The sequence below is a fragment of the Arvicanthis niloticus genome, chromosome 4, assembly GCF_011762505.2.
Source record: "Arvicanthis niloticus isolate mArvNil1 chromosome 4, mArvNil1.pat.X, whole genome shotgun sequence".
Taxonomy (NCBI): Eukaryota; Metazoa; Chordata; class Mammalia; order Rodentia; family Muridae; genus Arvicanthis; species Arvicanthis niloticus.
This window is the reverse complement of record NC_047661.1, coordinates 96,104,255-96,129,071: the sequence shown is the minus strand read 5'-3', so window position 1 is coordinate 96,129,071 and position 24,817 is coordinate 96,104,255. Positions and strand designations below refer to the sequence as shown.

The 24,817-nt window shown below is 37.0% G+C and overlaps 1 pseudogene; it reads left to right on the top strand.

The window, feature by feature from the left end:
• Positions 1-17,793: 17,793 nt before the first annotated feature.
• LOC117707421 (transcription initiation factor IIB pseudogene) lies at positions 17,794-18,825 on the top strand (annotated as a pseudogene).
• The last annotated feature ends 5,992 nt before the right edge of the window (positions 18,826-24,817 follow it).

Here is a 24,817-nt window from a genome sequence, read left to right as displayed (position 1 = left end):
GATGCCCAAAATATCTGAGCCTACTTCCCTGTTTTATCCCAAAGTCATTTTCATGCCTGAAGCCTACTTCTTTATTCTAGCTTAAGATTTAGATTTCGGCCTGTAATTACTTCTTTGTTCTAGCCTGAGATTTAGATTCCTGTCTGAAATTTCTTCTTTGTTCTAGCCTAGGATTTGGATTACAGCCTGAAATTACTTCATTGTTCTAGCCTAATGTCAGATTCCTGCTGTAGTCCACTTCCTTGTCCTTGGCCAATGTCATATTCTTGCCAGGCAGCCCCAAAAGCTCTCCACTTCTCCCCGCTTTTAATCACATAAACCAGACTGAGTCTGTCTTAGGTGGTTCTGACAAGAATGCCTTCCTTACCTGTCATGGAATATGCATTATCAAATGCAATGCATTTCTGTCTTAGGTTAGTAAGGCTCTGTGCAGAATCTTACCCCTCCTTCAGTTGCCAGCCTGTTAAATTAATAACTCTGTCTGGGGATCCATTTTCAGTTTCAAGTAATGTACTTTGGCTGCCAACATGTTGGTGATGTTAGAGACAAGCTTTAACATGATGGGCAGAAATATAAGTATTCCCAGGACAAAAAGGGCTAGCATGATCGAACTATATATGCCATGAGGTTTGACCAAAGTAGAAATACTGGCCTCGAGACATGAATAATTCTATCAGCATTATCTGCAGCATCAAAGCTCAGCAGAGCAGCATTCTTTAAACTCATAATCTCACTATGCAAAGTTAAAACAGCTAGAGAGGTGTTAGAATTGTGACAAATACCCTACAAGTATCTTTAAACTTTTTTTCTAATTATAATGACTATCACTGTAAATTTTAGAAGTAACATAACTCCAAAGGTATTTGTCATGACACTTGAGATGGCTCCTAACTCTTAAATCCTGAACCTCCATCTGATAATTTGAATAGAATATAGAGTATCAATCTGTTGTTCTAAACACCTATATAACTGCTCTAGTATACTCATAACAATAGTAGCATATTTTTACTAAATGATTAACAAAAGTAGCTGTTTTAACTTCTTGTGTCAAAGCTATTGCAGAAGCAGTGGTGCTAGCAATTAATGTAATTAAATCTGTTATACCAGCAATAATCAAGCCAACTACCCTCTTGCTTCTGCTTTAAGCCTAACTTACTTCTCCTAGCACTTGCAAGCTTTTTTTTCAGAAAATCAAGGTTTTCTAATACTCAGGGCAGTAAGACAAAAGCTGGTTCATAGAACCCCATAACAGACATGCCAGGTTTCAACACACTAACACAATTAGAAAGTACACAGTCAATGCAACTTACAATAAATACTGTAGACGAAACAAAAGTAATTTTAACTTGACAATTAAAAGAGTCTTAACACATGTACTAACATTTGTTTGATATCCAAATCCTGTCCCAACTTTATCTCTTGCTATCATAACATCATAGAAAATTGAAGCTAACTTCCAAATATGTCTCTTAAAATGTCCAGATCCAGCCTTCCAAATGAAGATTGTTATTTCCAATATTGGATTGATTTCTAGACCAGTACATAATTGAGTCTGAATAACTGTCGCCTTTAAAAAAATACAAGAGTCATTATTACTTCTCATTTTGATTTTCTGTTCCACAAGGTCTAAAAACTTGAGGCAAGGCAGCTTATCTCATCTAGAATATAGGCAAGTAAAGGTGGGTCAGGAACATATGTTCAATACAGCTTTCCAGTCACCCTTGTCAGGGCACTCAGCAAGCTCACAGGTCAGCATCATTCTTTGTCTCAGCAACAGCATGTCTCACCAATCATTCTGGCAGCCATCATGCTCCTTCAGCATCCTGCAGCCAACTGCTTCCTATGATGCACAAACTGTCCCATGTATCCAGACTACTAATGCATGCATTTTTATACAAATTGGAAATCAAAGGCATAGAAAGAGGAAATGGGGTGTTGAAGGCTTCCACTGTGACCCAAAGCATCCAAGTATGCCTGTGTGAAGTGATTCAGTCCATCTAGGAGACAACTGAGAGCTGAGGTATGTAGAACACTGATTGATGAAGAATAGACAAGAAATTGCTATACTCTGATTCTATTTTTGGTATAGAAATTACTAAAATGTCAACACTGATTGTGGTTAAATTTTTAGAATACATTTTTTACATATTTTATGTCCATTTATTTGGCTGCTTTTTTAAAAAAAAGTATGAACTACTTTTTAAAAAGGTAACTCTAAAAGGTAAATTTATTCTCTTTTATTACTGAGTAAATCATACCCATCTGCCCCCAAAAGGTTAATTACTTACTAAGGTTAAACTTAACATTTTTCATGTTTAATGGTATAAAAAAGGATAATCATCTCTAGCAAGGATAAGATTTTCAAATTAATTTTGAGTTCCCCATAAAATCTACACCCTGTGCTGTTGTTGATGATGTGTGTAATAATCCCACTATAGAATATGCTGGTCATCTTTAAGTGCTTAAAAAATTCAAAACAGAAAAAAATTAAAATGAGTAAGTCAAATATATATGTATACAGACTATTTGATAGTTAAAATACTATTTATATGTAGAGGAGATGAAACATATGGGGGCTGTTTACAATTATAGATGAGGTGGATAAACTGTCTCCCTGGTCTATTGACACTGAAGAAAGAAAGGAAGAAAATGGTGAAGTGATTCTAAAGATAATTTATGGGACTGTGTGCCAGGAGGGAATGGAGGAAAGCCCTGAGATGGTAATGAGGATGCTATTCAAGGAGCAGCAAGGAGGCTGTAGTGGGCAAGAGGAGTGACAGGAAGAATGGGAGAATCATATTGTGCTATACAGTGTCAGTGCATTCTAGTTAGTCTAGCTGTGGTGTTGGGAAGGACACAGCATTTCTGTCCAGTATCTCCATAGCTTCAAGTCTTCATATAGCATCTTGCAGAATTGACTAACTCCTTTATGCTTGCATCCTATAAGGTGTTAATCTATATTATATACATATTTAAAACTTTGTCAGTATCCACACTGTTACTTGCTGAGTTCTCTTTGAAGTGTCTGTGTAATGAAAAGCTCAACGAGGACAGTACTCGGCAGGTCTTGTTCCTTAGTGTGGTCTCCTATTGGCAGCTAGATGGTTTTGGAAAGATAACTTTGCCATCTTTCTATGGGAATTTATAGAACAGATAAAGTTAAAATATGAATGAGGCAATTAGCTGAAAATTAAATCCAGTTAAAAAAACTAAACTAGAGAATGTTCAGAAATATTCTGAACTAAACTGTGTGTGTATGAAAGTGGGCAGAAGAGTACCCTGTAATACTGGAGGCATGACAGTACAGAGTAGCATCCAAAGCCAGTCATGTAGACCAAGCTTACAACAGTGGCCAATTTCTAGCGACATAGATGCCACTCTGTCTTCATAGTTTTCACTTGACTCTATTTCATACAAGATGTAGAGTAAAAATAAATGTGTTTTTAAAGGAGCACAGCATGCCAGCCTGGTCTTTCATATTCCTACTTTCTGTCATAAGAATCTCAAATAAATCATTCCTTTGTATGCTTTCCTGGCCTCCTCTCCTGGCACTGGCTAATATACTCAATCTTCAGGTTTCAGAACAAATTCCTTCCCAAAGATAAGCAACTTCAACCATCAAAAATAATTCAGGTCATCTTGTTATAGGATGATACTATTGCATCTAATTTCTCCAGGAGAGCCTTGAACTGTCCTGTAACAAGAATTAGGAAATTACCCATGCACTTCCAGAGTTTCCTACAGATATGAAGTCTAAAAACTTCCCTAGCTATGTCACTAGGTTATTGCCTTATCACTAGAACCTGGGAGGTGTCTGAAGCACAGAATGCACTCGAGTTTATAGAGATTAAAGATTATTACTTATAACCAGAGTCAAAGAAAAAAGTGAACTCTGCTCCTTTCCTAAAAAGTCACATAGAGTACAATGGAGTCAAGTAAGCCAGAAATAAAATGTTTTTACATACAAAAAAATAAATTAAACTTGTGATCATTGGAAATGTTTTCAATACATTAAAATTATCTTCTTTGCCCAATACCTCTGTGTTCCATTTATGGTCAACACTTCTAACTGCAATCCTGGATCTGTATTCTACTCCCAGGGCCACAACTGAGTCTGCCTCCCTGGAGGCCTGATGCCACTTAAGACACCCAGAGGCCTGCTGCCATTAGGAACTACTAATTATACCTAGAGAACCCTGCTACCACTCAGGACATCTAGGTCATCCAACTAAAGACCAGTGTAAAAACACAATAAACAAAAGCCAGGCTAATATGGTACCATCAGAGCCCAGTTCTCTTACTACAGCAAACTCTTGAAAGCCTAAGACATCTGAAGAACAATAAAATTACCTTAAATCTCATCTTATAAAGATAATAAAGGCCTTTAAAGATGAATTAAATTAATTCCTTAAAGAAATACTGAAAAATATAATCAAACAGGTAGATGCCTTTAAAGAAGAAAAGAATACATATAAAGAAATACAGAAAAACAGTCAAACAGGTAATGGAAATAGATAAAACTGCTCAAGACCTAAAAAATGGAAATAGAAGCAATAAAGCAAACACATAGCAAAGCAACTGCAGAGATGGAAAACCTAAAAAGGAAACAGGAACTACAGATTCAAGCACCACCAACAGAAGACAAGAGATGGAAGAGAGAATATAAGGCATGGAAGACATGATAGAAGAAATTGATACATTTGTCAAAGAAAGTGTCAAATCTAAAAAGTTTCTAACACAAAAATCTAGGAAATTTGGGACACCATAAAAAGACAAAACCCAAGAATAATAGGACTACAAGAAGAAAAAGATTCCTAGATTAAAGGCCCAGACAATATCTTCAACAAAATCATAGAATAAAATTTCCCAAACTTAAAGAAAGAAATGGCTATAAATGTAAAAACAAAACAAAAAAACCCCAACAAAACCACTTATAAATAGCAAATAGCTTAGAATAGAAAACAAAATCCTCCCACCTCATAAAAATCAAAACACTAAATATATAGAACGATGAAAGAATATTAAAAGTTGCAAGGGTAAAAGGCCAAGTAACAAAAAATGCATATCTATCAGAATTACACCTGACTTCTATACATGTCAGATGTCATGCAGATCCTAAGAGACCACAGATGGTCAGCCCAGACTACTATACCCAGCAAAACCTTCAATCATCATAGATGAAGAAACTAAAATATTTCATGACAAAACCAAATTTAAACAAATCTTTTCACTAATTCAGTCCCACATTCAATCTAATAGAACAGAAAATGGGGAATGGCCTTGAACTCATAAGTACAGGAGACACCTTCCTGAACAGAACACTAATGTCTCAGGCACTAAGGTAAAAAAAATTGATAAATGGGACCCCTTAAAACTGAAAAGCTTCTGTAAGGCAAAGGCTGCTGACAATAGGACAAAATGGCAGCCTACAGATGGGGAAAATATCTTCACCAACCCCGCATCCAACAGAGGGCTAATATCCAAAATATATAAAGAACTCAAGAATTTAGACAACACCAAACCAAATAACCCAATTAAAAAATGGGATACACAGCTAAACAGAGTTCTCAATAAAAGAATCTCAAATAGCTGAAAAGGACTTAAAGAAAGGTTCAACATCCTTGGTACTCAGAAAAAGGCAAATCAAAATGACCTTGAGATGCCATCTTACACAGGTCAGAATGGCTAATATCAAAAACACAAGCAATAGTACATACTGAAAGAGAATGTGAAGCAAGGGAACACTCCCCCATTGCTGGTGAGAGTGCTGACTTATATAAACACTCTGGAAATCAATTTGGTGCTTTCTCAGAAAACTGGGAATCTATTTACCTCAAGACCCCACTATACTTCTCCTGGGCAAATACCTAAAAGATGCTCTATAACATCATAGGACACATGTTTCACTATGTTTATAGCAGCCTTATTTATAATAGCCAGAAAATGAAAGCAACCTAGATGTCCCACAACCCAAAAATGGATATAGGAAATGTGGTTCAGGGACTGGTAAGATTCTGCACAGAGCCTTACCAACCTAACACATAAGTGCACTACTTTTGAATGCATATTCCTCGATGGGTAAGGAAGGCATTCTTGGTAGAATGACCTAAGACTGGCTCAGACTTATTTATGAAATAAAAAAGGGGAAGAAGTGGAGAGCTTTTGGGGCTGCTTGGCAAAATACTGACATGGGCCAAGAACAAGGAAATAGGCTGCTTGGCAGGAATATGACATTGGCCAAGGACAAGGAAGTGAACTTCAGGTGGGAATCTAACATTAGGCTAGAACAAAGAAGTAATTTCAGGCAGGAATCTAAATCTTAGGCTAGAACAAAGAAGTAATTTCAGGCAGAAATCTAAATTTTAGGGTAGAACAAGGAAGTGGGCTTCAGACATGAAAATGACTCTGGGCTACAACAGGGAAGTAGACTCAGATATTTTCGTCATCCTGATAAGCCCTTAGAAACTATGATCATGGGAGTGTTCACTTAATTGGGTTTAATGCTTTGCTTGTTCTTTGACTATGTTTATTGTTTTGCTTTTTCTTTGACTATTTGCATCTATTGTATTGCTAGTTCCTCAACCTAGAACTTACCCTAATACTTGCATAAAATGGTATAAAAGCAAAATGGAGGAGGGGGAATGAGATAGGGGTTTTCTAGGGAGGGGAAACAGGGAAAAGAGATGTTAATCTGAAATGTAAATGAATAAAATACCTAATTTAAAAAAAAAGAAATTGTGGTTCACTTATACAATGAGATACTATTCAGCTATTAAGCAAGGGCATTATGAATTTTGCAGCAAATGGATGGAACTTGAGAATATTAACCTGAGTGAAGTAGCCCATACCTAAAAGTACAAGCATCATAGGTACTCACTTTTAAGTACATATTAGCTGTAATGTACAAGATAGTCATACTATACCCCATAGACCCAAAGAACCTAAACAAGAAGGAAGGCCCAAGCAAGGCTGCTTGAAAGATGCTTAGAAGGGGGAATAAAATAATCATAGGAGGGAAATGGATGGAAGGAGATGAGTGGAAGAGGAGGGGCATGGAACAGATACAGGATTAGGTGTGGGGAGAGATAGGAGAGAGGGCCAGAAGGCCTGGAGAATGAACAGAAATCTGCATCTGGCAGGTATGGGGGGGCATCTCTAAGACCTGCTAGAATCATGGAATGGGGGACTCCCAGGAGTCTATGGTGGTGACATCAGCTGAGACCCCTAACAATGAGGATAGGGGCATGAGGTGGTCACATCCTGTAGATAGGCAGAGGCCCCAGTGGAGGAATAGACACCAACCCACCCATAAAACTTTTGACCCCAAATATATCCTGTCTACAAGAAATACAGAGACAAAGATGATTCAGAGATGGGGGGAATGCCAACCAATAACTGGCCCAACTTGAGACCATCCATTTTCAAGCACCAATCCCTGACACTACTGATGATATTCTGTTATGCTTTCAGAGAAGAGTCTAGCATAACTGTCTTCTGAAAGGCTCTACCCAGCTGCTGCCTGAAACAGATATAGAGGTCTGAAGACAAATATTGGACAGAGTTTGTGGAATCTTATGGAAAAGTTTTGGGATGGATTAAGGGCCCTGGACAGGATAGGAACTACACAGGAAGACTAACAGAGTTGACTAACCTGGACTCCTGGGGGCTCTCAGAGACTGAACTACCAACCAAAGAGCACACATGGTCTGAACCTAGGCTCCCTGCACATAAGTAACAGATGTGAAAGTGGTCCTTCATGCAGATCCTCCAACAACTGGAGCTGGGAATGTCTCTAAAGCTGTTGTCTATCTATCCTGTTCCCCTAACTGGACTGCATGGTCTGGCCTCAGAGGGAGAGGATTTGCCACTCAGTGGGAGTGGCAAACACTTGATGTGCCAGGGTGGAGGGGATACTCAGTGGGTGCCTCCATCCTCACAGAGAAGAAAGAAGGGATGGGGAGAATGACTGTGTAAGGGATGGTCTGGGATGAGGTTGGCCGTGATCAGGATGTAAAGTGAATAAATAAATAAATTACTGGAAAGTTTTCTTTGTGCATGCATATCCATTTGCATGCCTGCATATGTGTGTGTGTGTGTGTGTGTGTGTGTGTGTGTGTGTGTAGATGTACATGACATATTTCACATGTAGATGTCAGAAGACATCCTTGGGTGTCGGTCCTCACCCTCCATTTTGTTTGAGATGGAATCTTCTGGTTGTTTGCTGCTGTGTAGTCTAAGTAAGCTCTCTCAATCAAAGAGCTTCTCAAGATTCTCCTGACTCCATCTCACAGCCTGGCTTAGGACCTCTGAGACTGAAGACTTGCTGGTTTCTAAGATTTGAAGCACAGGTTCTTACACTTGAGGACAAGCATTTTACACACTGGGCCATCTCCCCAGACCAAACTCTAATGTTCTTTAAAGTCTCATATTAATACTCTGTTGTGTTGATGTGATTGTGTCAGCTTTACCTCTCAGGAATAATGAAAATCTGTCATACATCAGCTTCTGCCTCTAGTTGTGCCTGTGCCAACTATGGATCTGTTTTTAAGGAGTACAATCCTTTGTTTTGTATATTGGTTCAGCACAAAGTTGTAGCAAACTGCAGAATTTTGCTACAATTACCAAACACTGCATAATTTTATCTAATTATACAGAGCTAATGTGCAACCTCCCTGTATTAATAATAAAGCAATTAACCTAAAATACCAATTGGTGTGAGTTTCTTGTCTCTTGCCTCATTACTGCAGTCTGTTCCCAGTTTGTAACAGTGAGCATTGTATTCTGTAAATGTTAGTTCTAGATAAAGTTGATTTTTTGCGTGGATCCCACTCACCCTGTCACCCCTTCCCTTCGACTCTCTCACCTTTCTCTTCCTGGAATATGTATGTGTGAAAGGTGGTATCTGCCAGAGGAGTTTATGGTGATATAGATAAATTTAAGGGTAATTAGAAACAGTAAGAGAAATAGTATTATATTATTATAGTGCTCTGGATTTACCTTTTCTCCCTTTTTAATGCCAATAGATTTTGTAAGAGACACTTTCATTGTGCCTGACAGGTCTGATGTTATGGTGTCAATGGAAGCTTGCGTGGAAACCATTATCTTGTCAATTCTGTGATGTCAGTGGCAACTTGATGTCAATGAAAATGTATAAGGTTTTTCCATTATCATTGTAGCAGCTTCTCTGGGCTTTTCAGCCTATCAAAAGACACTCATGGGTAAAAAAGACTAACAACCTGAAATTGATGAGTGAGTTTCTTGAAATTAAAGGTGGATATTGCAAGACTGTTTCTATTTTTGGCTTAGCAGTAGCAAAAAAAATACATAGAACACAAATAAAATAATAAGCAGTTATTTTTCGGTAAGAAATGTAAATAGTTTATAATTTTGAATTTATTTAAATTTTCATGACTGGGTCTTATTTTAAAGGCGAAGAGAAATTTTCTTGTAGACAATAAATTATGTTAAATAATTCTTATGCTATGAAATGTATAAAAGTAGGAATGCCACTGGAAGCAGTGACTTCCCTAAAATTATATTCATCAAGTCACAATATCCCTGTTGTGATATTGAACTGTTTCACATGGTGATTTCTCAGGAAGATGTAATCAGTGTACCACTAATGATGGGCAAGTGACATTTAGGTCTTTGTGTAATAAAATAAGTACAAATTGCATTGTACTAACACACAGTTTATGTGTCTGTAGATGTAAAGCAGTTCAGAAAAGCTTTTTCTCTTTGTTTGTGATTCTTTAGGCACAAATTTTGCCTTAATTTGCCTTGGTAAATATTGAAAATATATTAACTCAATTGAACATATATGATTTTCCAAGCAATCGTTCTGTCACTCTTTTGCTTTACATTATCCCCTAATGTAATGCCATAATTTGCTTTAAGTTCTAAACACTGGAGGTGATAAACATTGTGAATAAAAGCTGAGGCAAAAATAGAGTTTCCTTATTTTTAGTAGTCTAATTAGCTCCTTGGTACAGGTAATTCTTAAACTGAGAAGATATTTGAAAAAATAAAAACACACATTGACATGTCTGTATGTCCATATGTGTGTGTGTGTGTGTGCTCACATGTGCCTATGTATGAGATATGTATGTGTATGTCTATGTGTGTGCACATTGTTATGTATGTGCTTGTGTATGTGTATACTTCTGCCTTCAAAGATTGGACAGTGTGAAGAAAGAAAAAAAAAAAAAACCACACAGATTCAATGTAATTCCAATAAATGTACCCCTTTCTTTCTTTCTTTCTTTCTTTCTTTCTTTCTTTCTTTCTTTCTTTCTTTCTTTCTTTCTTTCTTCCTTCCTTCCTTCCTTCCTTTCTTTCTTTCTTTCTTTCTTTTTTTCTTTCTTTTTAATTTCTGTGGGGAGCCAACAGAAGGCAGCTATCATCCTTGCAGCCATCTTGAGCCATATACCCTGACAAAAGACTTGATTACAATAGCCTACAACAGCTGAGCACACTATGATAACATCTTGCTTTAGGTACCCAGGATTTTCCCTTGGGTGTGTGAGACTTAAAGGTGTGTAACTTAAGGGTGTGACTTAGAGATCAGATTTAGAGACAAGACCTAAGGGCATGACTTAAAGGCGTTACCTAAAGGTGTGGCTTAGAAGTGAGACTTAAAATGCAGAGGCAGACAGAAGAAATTATTATTATTATTAGGTATTAGGCACTTGGAGGAAGAACAGAGAAGTAGGAATTAGACATTAGGCACTTAGCACTTGGAAGAAGTAACTTCGAACTTGGAGGCACTAGGGACTAGGAACTAGGGTCTAGGAACTCAAGACTTGGGACTTGGACTAGGAAGAGAGACTGAAGAATAAATGGGATTGAATCACACTCTGTCTGGTCTCCATTCCTCACATCTGTCCTCACTCTCTCTCTTGCTGAACCCTGACCCGCGGACCAGAGCAGCTTGGGGCAGTGTGGGCTCTAACAATTTAGCCCCCAAGGCTTTTGGCACTGCGGGTTCAAACATTGATAGAGCGGTCCCCGACATTTTTGGCCCCCAAGTGTGGGGTAGCTCAGGCCGCAACACTTGGGCCCCCAAGCATGGGGCAGAGTGGTCCGCAACAAATTTCTGCTTCCTGAAGTCATGCAAGTCTTCATAATATTCAGCTGTGTCATTTGACACAGCTATAGCCTTTTCTACCTAAATGAAAATAATACGTGGAATGGTATTGGTTGAAATGAATAGGCAAAAACAAAAAATGCTACCTTTTTTAGATGCCCCAGTGTGGGGGAATTCAAGGGTGGGGATGTGGGAGTTGGTTGGGGGGCACACCCTCATACAAGCAGGAGGAGGGAGATGGAATAGGAGGTTTCTGGGGTGGGGGAATGGGAAAAGGGGATTACAACTGAAATGTAAATAAATAAAACATCCAATAAAAAAGAAAAAGAAAGACACAAGTATTGTAAGTATTGGTATGTGGGTCAAAACAAATAGTTACGTTATTATATGAACACACATGCTTACCTCTTACAGCCATATGTGTGTTGGTAGGCATAGGTAGATAGCCCAATAGTCATAATTTGATTTGAATTTTAGTCACAAAACACTCATCTCACTGTTAATTTGAGGTTTAAATATATTGTGTCTATATTTCTAAATCAGAACATCATTTTCCTTGAGGCTTTTGATGATTCTTGATTGTGGTACTTCAAGCTTTTGTATTGTGGACAGAAAGAAATCAAGATCTCTACTATGGGTGAATTCATTTGCTGCCTGTGAGCCATTCTGACATGCCTTTAAGGGGGAGAAAATGTTGAACCTGGTGGATCAGACAGGATTTTAGAAAAATTACTTTTGAATTTCCATGAATTGTTCATACTCTGATATCCTGTTGCAGAAAAACTGAATTGGTCACATCATAAACTTCTCTCTTTCCTCTTTGTTTGGGTCTGTTTGACTGTATGTGTATGTGATAATATTAGAAATAATTATGTAAATATTTATAAATATGTTATTATCTATCAAACTGAAGAAGAAGCTATTATGTTGTCCTTTGTGTTTATGTGTTTATATGATATGTGTGACTGTATATGTGTGAATGCAGGTACATCTTGCCACTGTGTTTAATGAGAGGTCACAGGACAAACTCAGGTGGAAATCCTTGAATTTCATTTAGTTTGAGACAGGATCTCTTATTTATTGTTCTATATGATAAGCTGATTGGCCAAAAGGTTTCTATGGATTCTTCTATCCCATATCCCGTGTTACAACAGGAGTTCTGGTATTATAGATAAGCTTTACATGGATTCTGGAAATTCAAACCCGGGATCTAATGATGTCACAGCAAATAGTTAACCTATTGAGCTACCTTGCCAACTGAGAAGATAATACTTAAAAAAATCATCAAACATGTTAGAATCTCTCAAATATATAACCACTGTTGAATAACTGACAGATATATGATACATTTTTTGTTTTCATGCTACATCGGGCAAGACAGTAAAAAGAGAGATGCTAGGAGAATAAGTATCATCTATCTATCTATCTATCTATCTAACCTTCCATTGATCCAGCATCTATCTACTCATCTCTTATTTGTTTATACATGTGTCTCCCTATCTTGTATATATTTACCTATGTACAATTTATCCATAGATAGAGCTCTAAATTCTATATCTGTCAAGTAATGAGTAGATAAATAAAAAGAGAGAAAAAGGGAGACTGAGAGGGATCAGGAGAGGAAGCGAGAGAACAAGGAATTTTGATACATGGAGGAAATAAGATTGAGTTTTTCAAAACCCCTTTGTTTTCTATATAGATACCTGGAGGAGGACCATTGGTGAATGGGGAAAATCACTAAGGGTGACATTCAAATTTTTTTCATTAATTTTTTTATTTTATATTTTATTTACATTTCAGATGCCATCCCCTTTCCCCATTTCCCCTCCCTAGAAAACCCCTATTCCATGCCCCCTTTTCCTTTTTGCTTTTATACAATATTTTTAAATGTTAATCAAAGACTTTATAAGTTTGGTAATGCTCAATCAGAAGTGTAACCCAATACCCAACCTAGATATATAAACTATCTTTGACTGGTGGAGACACGTGAACATCTGCCTCCATGCCCCCCTCTTTCTCTCTCTTTCTCTCTCTCATCACCTAGCTTCTCTCCTTCATCTTCTCCTCTCCTTACTCCATCTCTTCCTTTCGGTACTCCTTCCCCCTTAGCTCCTCATACATACCACCCTTCCTGTTAAAATAAAACTTTTCTCTCAAAATACAATTAGAGCATAATTATTCCTAATTGTACCAGTGAGGTACAAGATGGTCCTAATACCCAGTCCATCATTTTGTTGACTAACCAGAACCTCTGTTATTTCTCCTAACTAAAACACTTAGTTTTGAACCTGGCTTTTTTCTTGGCTTTAGAATGAATGCCAGTTGAAAACCATCCACTCAGATCTTTTCTCTCAAAGTAAATAGCCAGGATTGGCTATGAGACTATAAGTCTTCAACCCTGTCAGAAATCCAGAATGACTGAGTTAACTGAAATTATGGGAAGCACTAAGCATAGCTTCTAAAACTTAACCAATTTATAGAGACTGCTGAACACCTGGAAAGCCCCTATACTACCGAACGTTGGAGCATCAAATCTTTAGACTTCTGGCCCAGAATCATCTGACAGACCTTAGTTTTGCAGAATTATTAAGGGCTGATTAGTCTGTCTAGGCAGATATGATCAGTTGACTATTCTGCAAGTGTGTCCTTTTCTGGACAGTAATTTGTCTGTAGATGGAAAGAGGCAATTCTTGCCTAGTGGCTGTCTCCCTACAACTGGAGTAACTCCAAGGATGCTCAATTTCTTCTTAGAATCCATGACAGGAAGCTGTCAGGATCAGACAGGTCTCTAATCAAAATGAACAGTAATATAACCAGATACACTGAAACGAAGAGAAGGTGGGAAAGACACTCGAATACCTAGGCACAGGGGGGCGGGGGGAAGTTCCTGAACAGAACACCAATCGCTTATGCTCTAAAATCATGGATTGACTAATGGGGCCTCATAAAATTGCAAAGCTTCTGTATGGCAAAGGACATTGTCAATAAAATCGCAACCAACAGATTGGGAAAAGATCTTAACCAATTCTACATCCAATAGAGAGCTAATATCCAAGATATACAAAGAACTCAAGAAATTATACTCCAGACAACCATATAACCCTATTAAAAAATGGGGTACAGAGCTAAACAAAGAATTCTCAACTGAGGAAACTTGAATGGCTGAGAAGCACCTTAAGAAATGCTCAACATCCTTAGTCATCAGGGAAATGCAAATCAAAACAACCCTGAGATACCACCTCACACCAATTAGAATAGCTAAGATCAAAAACTCAGGTGATAGTAGATGCTGGCGAGGATGCGGAGAAAGAGGAACACTCCTCCATTGTTGGTGGGATTTCAAGCTGGAACAACCACTCTGGAAATCAATCTGGTGGTTCCTCAGAAAACTGGACATAGCATTACCTAAGGATCCAGCTATATCACTCCTGGGCATATACCCAGAATATGCTCCAACATATAATTATAATAAGGACATATGCTCCATTATGTTCATAGCAGCCTTATTTATAATAGCCAGAAGCTGGAAAGAACCAAGATGTCCCTCATCAGAAGAATGGATACAAAAAATGTGGTACATCTACACAATGGAGTATTACTCAGCTATTAAAAATAATGAATTTTAGAAATTTTTAGGTAAATGGATGGATCTAGAAATTATCATCCTGAATTAGTTAACCCAATAACAAAAGAACACACATGGTATTTATTCACTGTTAAGTGGATGTTAGCCCAAAAGCTTGGAGTAGTGAAGACTCAACCAGCAGACCACATGAAGCTCATGAAGGACAACCAAGAGGGGATGCCTCAGTTCTACTTAGAACGAGTAACAAAAATACTCAAGGGAACAAATATGGAAACAAAACATGGGACAGAAACTGAAGGAGGGGCCATCAGGAGACCATTCCACCTGGGTATTCATCCCGTGTACAGTCACCTAAGCTAGACACTGATGTGGATGGCTGGAAGTGCATGCTGTCAAGAACATGATATAGCTCTCTCCTTAGAGGTTTGCTAAAGACTAACACATTCAGAGGACGATGCTCACAGTTCATTTTGATTAGAGACATTCAAACTTATTTAACGTGTTACATTGAGGATCAAGTCCATCCTTGCAGATAGTTGAGTTAAATGCTGTCAGCATATGTACACATCCCACACTAAAGATGCTACAGGAAATTTGGATAGCACTTGCATTATGAAACCTTCACGACAGTTGAGAAGAACACAGAGTGCTCAAGGCAAAACTGAAATCAAACTCTAGGCAATGGGCATCACACATGCACCTAAATCCTAGCTTGATTGTTCTTAGGACAAACGACTATTCCCCTGCAAAGGACAGTTTAGATAAAGCTTATTTTTCTTGAATTAACTCAGCCTGTGCTTTGCTAAATGTTCTGTTCTGTTGGTGTTTCATGCACAGATGTGAAAAACAATATATTATACACTGAAAGGTAACTTTCTCAGCTAAAGCTAGTGTTGTCCCTATGTTCAAGGAATGAATCAATAGCATGCCATTCTACCCAGTTGAATTTCAATGGCTAATTTGTTCACATAATTCAAAATTCATGTCAGCTGCAAAAGAAATGCTTGACAATCCCTCCCTCCCATCCACTTCTTAGAGCTGATTACCCACAAATCACCAGCAGCTGATCCACCACTGAACTGATATATTTGATGCATTGCTGATTTAGGGGGTGCCTCCCTTCATATCTGGCTGCTTATCAAGTAGTTTTTGACACATACATATTTATTATCAAGCACCATTTACAAAATATTAACTAGAGTTGCTGCATCCTCAGAAATTTTAAGCCACTTATTTTGTTTCCAATTAACAAATGTATTTCCAAGATAATGAAAGACTGTTTTAAATAAAAGCAGCCTACCAGTGTCCACTTTATAATCTGCAATCACTTACCTCAAATAAAATTTGACATTTTAAAATACACTCTTATTTGCTGAGCATGTAATAATAACATCTTGATTTTGTCTTTAAAAATGTGCTCAAAGTTTGACAAATTTAGCACCCTAAATATCACCTTAAATTTTATATGATAGTGGGTAATACTTTAGATCTGGGTATATGTTTTTGCCTTTAAATATTTCTCAATACTTTGTAGTTTCCCAGAGACTGTACTTAGCTATTAGGCCTCACAAAACCCCTTTGAAGTACATATGCCATAGATATCATTCTATCCATTTCCAGGTAAAAAGAATGACATGAGTTTGAATCATGCCTACTACGACTTACCCAGCTATTAAGATCAATATCTGGAAATTACATCCACTTCTACATAATTAGTCAGCCAGTGTTCAATCATGCTAGTCTTTCTATTTACTAGATAAGATGTAATTCAAAGAAATATTTCTTGGATAATATTTTTGGATTGTACTTAAGTCTGTGTCATTCTAAATTGAATTATTTCTCTTAATTATTATGTAAATAGGACACTGAATATGTAGAAATACAGGAGCAGTGAAAAAGACATGTACAGAAGTAGGTCAGTAAAGCCAGTCATATAATGGTATGTTACTCTATTCAAGTGGAGTCATCAATATTGACTTATTCTATTGGTGCGAGAGCCAGTAACTTTAGGTTGACCTTGGGAACCTACTAGAAATGCAGGAGCTCAGCCCACTTAATTCCTTACTTATTATAATCTGGGTTTTAGGCTCATCACCAAAGTAATCATAGGTATAGCCATATTACATCTTAAGAATCACTACATGTGACTGAGTTTACAGGAGAAGGAGGAAGACAAATGGGGAGTGAAAAGAAGAAAGAAAAGAAGGAAAGAAAGAAAGAGAGAGAGAAAGAGAGAGAGAGAGAGAGAGAGAGAGAGAGAGAGAAAGAAGAAAGAAAGAAAGAAAGAAAGAAAGAAAGAAAGGAGAGAAGAGCGAGCTGAGTTGCTGATTGAGTGTGTTTGGGTTGCACCACAGTACTGTAATGAAGAGGAAGGTAGTGCCAAAAGATTTAGAATACAAAAAGCATTTGTAATAATTCTTACCTTTCTCAGGGGAAATCTCTTCAAATAGTAGAGCCTTGGTAAGCTGCCAACATCATCATAACGCCTTCTTTTTCTCTTTACTCCTTCTGCCCAGACCTGTACCTTGCAATCAGGTCTGCCTTCCCTTTAGTTCCAGTCTGAACCTGAAGAACATACAGTTAGATGATATTTAAAGCAAAGGCAGAAAGCTTTATATTTAATTGTAAGAAATATTTAAAAACAAACAGCATTGGTAAAGCAGTGAACAAGTTTGTCAGAGATGAAAAACAAAGAAATACAGAGGGGGAAGTAAAGTTTAGACAGTTATTATAGATCATTAATATTAGTTGCATAGAAACTAAATGAAAAAAATAACACAAATAAACTAGTGAACATGGTTTTAACAGATGAAAAAATGAAGAAATATGGAGGAAGTATTAAATCAAAACAATTATTGTAGACCATTGGTATTAATAGTTGCATAGAAATTATATTAAATACCTATTGTTCATTCAATACATGTAATTTTATTTTTACCTAAGCATGTGTTGGTCATACAATCAAGAGGAAGAAAAGGTTCGGCTCAATGTATACAATTACTAGTAAAAGATACTTTTACTAGTATACTTGTAATGTATTAGTAACATTTATTGCATTGAAAATGTATGACATTGAGTGCTGCTTCCTGCTTCGGACAGAGCTGTTGGTGGAGCCGTGAAGATGGTGTCAACCAGCTGTTTGGATGCTCTCCCAAGAGTCACTTGTCCTAATCATCCAGATGCAATTTTAGTTGAGGACTACAGAGCTGGTGATATGATCTGTCCTGAATGCCACCTAGTAGTAGGGGACCCAGTTATCAATGTGGGATCTGAATGGAGAACTTTCAGCACTGACAAAGCAACAAAAGACCCATCTCAAGTTGAAGACTCTCAGAATCCTCTTCTGAGTGATGGAGATTTGTCCACCACGATTGGCAAGGGTACAGGAACTGCAGGTTTTGAAGAGTTTGGTAATTCTAAGTATCAGAACCGGAGGACAATGAGTAGTTCTGATAGAGCGATGATGAATGCATTCAAGGAGATCACAACCATGGCAGCAGATAGGATCAACCTCCCACGCAATACAGTTGATCGAATAAATAATTTATTCAAGCAAGTGTATGAGCAGAAGAGCCTGAAGGGAAGAGCTAATGATGCTTGTCTGTACATCGCCTGTAGACAGAAAGGCGTCCCCAGGACATTTAAAGAAATATGTGCTGTGTCTCGAATCTCTAAGAAAGAAATTGGTCACTCTTTTAAACTGATTTTGAAAGCTTTGGAAACCAGCGGGGAGGATCTGATCACAACTGGGGACTTCATGTTTAGGTTCTGCTCCAACCTTTGCCTCCCCAAGCAAGTGCAGATGGCCGCTACACACATAGCCCACAAGGCTGTGGAACTGGACTTGGTTCCTGGCAGAAGCCCAATCTCTGTGGCGGTGGCAGCTATATACATGACTTCCCAGGCCTCAGCTGAGAAGCAAACACAGAAAGAAATTGGGGATATTGCTCGAGTAGTTGATGTTACAATCCAACAACCCCACAGACTGATCTACCCTTGGGATCCAGATCTCTTCCCTTCAGACTTCAAGTTTGACACCCCAGTGGACAAATTACCCCTCAGCTATAAGCTGAGGCAACTAAGTGTCACACTCTTAATGTACATGGAACATGGAACTTTCTATATAGCCACACAGTGCTGGCTGAGCCCTTAATGAGGAAAAAGGAGATGGTATGCATTCCAGAGCTAAATATTATTGCATAGTGTTCTGTATGTATATACTAGTGCGACATATTTAATGACTTAAGTTTCTTACTGAATCTGCTTTCTTTTTTAGTGATCTAAGAAACAGTATTTTGGAAGATATTGAAATATTTAATTCTCAAATAAAAATTTAAAACCAAAAAAAGGAAAAAGTATGATATTAAATTATAACCTTAACTATCATAGTACTATCCCATAATGGCATAATTATGACTAAACTATTATCACTATTACATCTGCACAGAATAGTTTTCTAGCTAGATGAAAGCATTGTTGTTCATTAGTTTTACCTTCAAATTATCTAAATACCCTTGAAAATGGGATTTTTCCATTGGAAATTCAGTTACATTGAAATATGTGAAAACGTTCAGATGGCAGTGTGGCATTCCTGCAGAATATACAGAAAATAAAATTCTCTGTCTCATCTACCTGTCACAAATGAATAGTTTGCATTATTAAACCTTGCTACACTTATGCTTGTTTTTCTTTTTGTAGCAGCATACAAATTACAATGGACTAGGATGGACATTCTAAAGTTCCGAAAGCCCCTGATGATATTTTTCTTCTATGAATGCATGGGCTCCAGCCCTCCATGAAACACCCTGCTCCTGATGAGCTTAACAACCTTTCCTTTTTGTAGAGAATATGTGTGATAATCAAATACATGCAAAGAAGGTTTATCATTAATGATTTACAGAAAACAGAAGAGAACTTTCCATCTGCAAAAATCAAAAATCTGAACAGGATGTAGTTCTCATGGCTTGAATGAGGATGGCCACTGAAGTCATGGGTTTGAATACTTGCTCCTCAGCTGATGGAACTATTTATAAATGATTGGGATACATGCTCTAGTTGAAGGAAGTGTTAGGCTCTGGAGGCCTCAAAAACTTCTTGTTATTGCCAGCATGTCCTCTGCCTCCTGCTTCCTGTTAGAAATGTGAGCTCTCTAGCTGTTCTTGGGTCATGTGTTTGCTAACCCATCATGGGTACGGAACATCTGAAACTGAAAGCCCAATTAAACACTTTGTTTTCTAAATTGTCTTGGTTGGTTGGTTGGTTGGTTGGTTGGTTTGATTGTTTTGCCAAAGCATTAGCAAATTTTGACTTGCCATTTAGGTGTTACAGGTTGAAGCAATTGTGATGTTCCACAAATGCAACATAGTAAGTACAAACAAAACCAAAACCTCAAAGAACTAGGTATTTTCATTATTCATAAAATACTGAAAAACTCTTCTGATGCAAGTATTGTATTACGGAGAGGTGCAAAAACCAAGTAAAGAAAGACAATATTGGATGTTACATGAACTTTACAGGCTAATGTGGGAAGAAGAGATATAAGACTAGAGAGTCAGTAAAGTTCTCTGTACAAACTATTTTACTCATAGCTACACACAATAACTGACCAAAACAACTTCAGGGAGAATTTTTTATTTGGGCTCCCTGTTTCAAAGAGTCTCTGTTCAGTATGGCGAGATTTAGGTGCATGACACATATCACCAACTCTTTACGTTCCTTCTGTCCAGCATGGATAGAAAGCCTAAAGCACTGGCTGGTCTAACCTTCAAAGATCTCATCTAGCAAACCTTCCTACAACCTTCAAAGTATCACCACAAGCTAGAGACTGAGTACTTAACCCAGGTCATGAGCTGTGGTCATGTATGACAGTTCAAAATCCTGTACTTTCAAACCAACTTAGTTGGGTTAGAGAATTTCACATCATTGAACTGGACTTAAAGAAATAAAACAAATAAAAAGAGATACCTTCATTAGATTAATGGCATCTGTGTGGGAAAGATATGGGATTAAGGTGGGAACATTCTGAGTCCATGGGGACATGGTAGTGGATAAGAAAGCCCTAATTTCAATTCAATGAAGTAAAACTGTCAGTGAGGGTAAAGAAGGAGTCAGGGGAAGAGAGGAGGAATAAGAGAGGGGGAGACAAAGGAACTTCATGGAGTCTGGACTCTGAGGAATTTTAGGCAAATGTAATGTGGGCACACTGTGAAAATGTTTATGAATTTGAGACTTCAATGAAGGTGGGAAAATTTGTGCTTTGAAAAGTTACTTGAGCAGACAGGAGGTGAATGTATAAAAACTCATGTGAGCTGTGATGAAAATTCAGAAAAGGGAAATTTCTGAGTCCAGGGACTGAATCGGGTCCTGTGCTTGCATGCTTTACCAGCTGACTTCCATGTAGCCTCTTATTACTGATTTGTTAATTTTTACAATTAGCTTTCTGTTGTGGTTTTTAAACATTTTACATATTTTATTTTCGTGCATATATTTCTCCAATTTTATTGCTATGAAAGTGAAGCATATGTTTGCATTTTATTATTAGATAAATACATCTCTATGATATATGTGTTAGATTAAGATTTTAATCTTATGAAATTTGTTTTCCTGTGATAAATAATTGCCTTTATTTTTATTTTTTATATTTATTTTTGTGTGCATATGTGTGTACTTGTGTATGTGCATTTGTATGTATGCATACTATATGTGTATGTAGGTGTTTATGTATGTATACAAGCACACATGTACTATGGAGTACCTGTCATAGGACAGACTCTCAGAAGTCAGTTTTGTCCTGCCATCTTGTGAGATCCAGATGTGAAATTAGGTCTGTTTACAAGTTCTTCTACCCGAAGAGCCAGCTCACCATCTCTGTCTCCATTTTCATTTGTTTCTATTTCTTCACATATTTTCTGAAAATTCTTGAGATATTTTGATTTACAATTACTTTTTATACTAGACTCTCAAATACATACTATGCTCCCTTGGTTCTTTTTGTCCTAGACAGACCTCTTTCACTTGTACAGCTGTCCTGACCAGAGGCTTTGATGTTAACTTCTTTTACCATCAGTACTGAATCACTTTTTCTTTTTTGCTCTGGGACATTCATAGATATTCACAAGTCTTCATGTAAATTTCAAAGATTCCTTTTCCCTTGGAGTCTTTTAGTGGCTCACATGTTGACATGATGCCTATGGGATTATATGCTTAAACAGTTATCACGTACTATTTTTGTAAGGTGTAGGTGTATCCAAGGTGTTGTAATATGTTACTTCCTTTTGTATTACTGTGATCAAATATTTTGAAAAGCAGTATAAAGAGTGGAGGATTCATTTGGCCTGTGTCTAGTCAGAAAGTTACAGCCTTTGGATGTGAAAGGAGGCATGTTCACCTCACAGGAGACAGAAAGCAGGAAGGAATCTACTTCTTTTAACTAGGCTTTTCTTACTCAAGGTTTCAGAACCTTCCACAATTGCACCGTCAGTATTCAACACACAGACTTGGGACAGTGTACTTTCAAACCTTAACAAAATTCAATTTTCCCTAATAATAATTTTTGGTAATTTTCACTCTCCTCTTATGGACCTCTTCTTTGAATTGTTGCTAATTGGATGCTGCTCCTCATGAATTTTACTCAGCATCCTCCTCCTCTTCCTTTTCTTTTTCTCTCCCTCCCTTTTCTTTAATCTTCTTTTAAATCTTTATGTCTGGAGTGTTGTCAATTACATGTTACTAATTGTTAACAGCGGGGTTTTTTTTTTTATTAATTTGAGTACTGTGCTCTTGACTTTAAGAAACTTTATTCTTTTTCTGATTTTCTTTGATTTATACATCCTATTATTTTCTTTAGATACAGTATGTCCTTTTATATTTTTATGCCTCAGAGGAAAGAAGTTATAGATCTTTAATTGACATAGTACTGTTTTCTCTGTAACCACCCTTTCCCCCATCTTACTTTTAGCTATGCTTGGATCTATTTTCCACAAAAGTAGTTTTCCTGAAATAATCTCCTATTTGTTATCACTTAGAATGAGGTACTGGTTTCAAATCTTCAATGCCACTTAGGTGATTTAGACTGGCTCTTACATTAAGAAGAGTTATGCAGAGTGTGCAAAATCAAAAAACAACCTGAGTTATTAGAACACATCTGAAATTATACCAGTATAATATCATTCCCTAAAATATATAGAGGAAAACTTAAAAATAATTATAAAGTAGACGAGTTTATAATCACAGTAAAAAATTCTTACCTCTTATAGAAACTGATAGGAAGTACAGTCCAAAAATCAGGAATGTAACTTTAAATGAATATGAATTTTGTGAAATAAAAAGAACACATTTTAATAGGATAATTCTTAATTTAAAATCTCTAATGTAAGAATTTTTCTTTTATTTTTATATTGGAATTAGATTTTTCTCTCATACAATACATCTCAATCACAGTTTCCCCTTCTTCCACTACTCCTAGTTCCCTGACTCCCTTCTCCCCCAGATACTCTTTACTCTTTCCATTTACTCTTCAGGAAAGTGAAAACTTTCAAGAGTTTTGTCAAGACTAATGGACACACATGTGTGTGTGTCAGGGAGTTCATAAATGTTAACCAAATATAGGGAGAAGAAATGAACTGAAACATCTAAGCACAAAAGTTAGAGAGACCGTATTACTATTAGCCCAGTATACCTCAGGGAAGAGAAAAGAGAATGCTATCAGGATTAAAAAAAGACACTTCAAAGTGATAAAAGGTTCCTTGATTCAGAGCCCAAAAATGTTCTAAATGTAACAGCAAATACTTGTCCAACATGAGTATAGCTATAGAACTAGATATTCTTTCTTCAGTAATTAGAAGAATGGATATGAATATGGAGTAACAATATTACTACAAACCACTGGGATGTCTATGACAGTGACATGAACCACTACCCACTACAAATACACCTCACTCCTGTTCACTGAGCCTTCATTGGAGTTATCGTGCCATAAGCTACAAGTCCAAGAATTTTTAAGAGGTTGAAATTCCATGAAAGTTAATTTTAAGTGAACTGCTTTTCTGTTCTGACGGCTGCAAAACTGAGGCAAAATAACCAAAGTATGCAGAAAGTCTCAGTATGGGTGTAAAAATTAAACAACATATTTCCCAATAACTGAGGTCAAGAAAACAATACACAAGGGGAATTTAAAAAATCTTTTGGTCTTAATAAAAGTATAAATATAACAGCCTAATTTCTGTAAGACAGAGGAGAGTGAACAAAAATGTTATAGAATTATATTAGAAAAGCAGAAAGAACTTAGATTAATAACTTAACCTTTAGCATTTATAAATAAGAAAAGCAAAAGCAAATTAAACTTAAAATTAGTAGATAAAATGAAAAAATACTTTAAATGTACATTTATATAGTCAAATTATTTATGTATTTTTATAACAGGAAAAAAACCTTAGTAATTGTCTTAGTTACTGCTATTATGCTGTGACAAGACTCTATGACCAAGGCTACTTATAAGGGAAAGCATTAAATTGAGGACTTACAGTGGGGGTTGGGGCCTGATCATCATGGAGGGAAATAGGGAGTCAGGCAAACATGGTGCTGGAGCAGTAGCAAAAAGTTTACATCTTCAAGAGAGAGGGAGTGACTGGGCCCAGTGCGGGCTTTTGAAACCTCAAAGCCCAATGACATATCTCCTCCAAGAAAGCCATACCTCCCAGTCCTCCTTAAACTGTCCATCAACTGGGAACCAAACATTCCAACATATGAGCCTATGGGGGTCATTCTCAGTCCAATCACCATGTGTTCCACTTACAGAGACTTAGTGATTTCACAGTTTCTTAAGGAGAAAGAGAAGACTAGATGTGGTCACCGGTGAGTTCTGTCATGTAGACTTGCAAGCTGCACACCATTCTGACTTGAAAACCTGACAAAACTTTTCAGTGAACGGTAACGCATAAACACTAAATTGTGTTTTTCAAGACTGAAAAGTTGTCTTACTATTTTAAAATGAATTATGCGACTTGTACATTGATACAATAAAGAGAATTATAATTATCTAAATTATAATTTAGATAATGGAGGCACAAAAAATTGAGGTGGGAAAAATCATAAACTGTAATACTCATTTATGGTAGAAATAGATTTAGGAAACTAAACATTAAAAA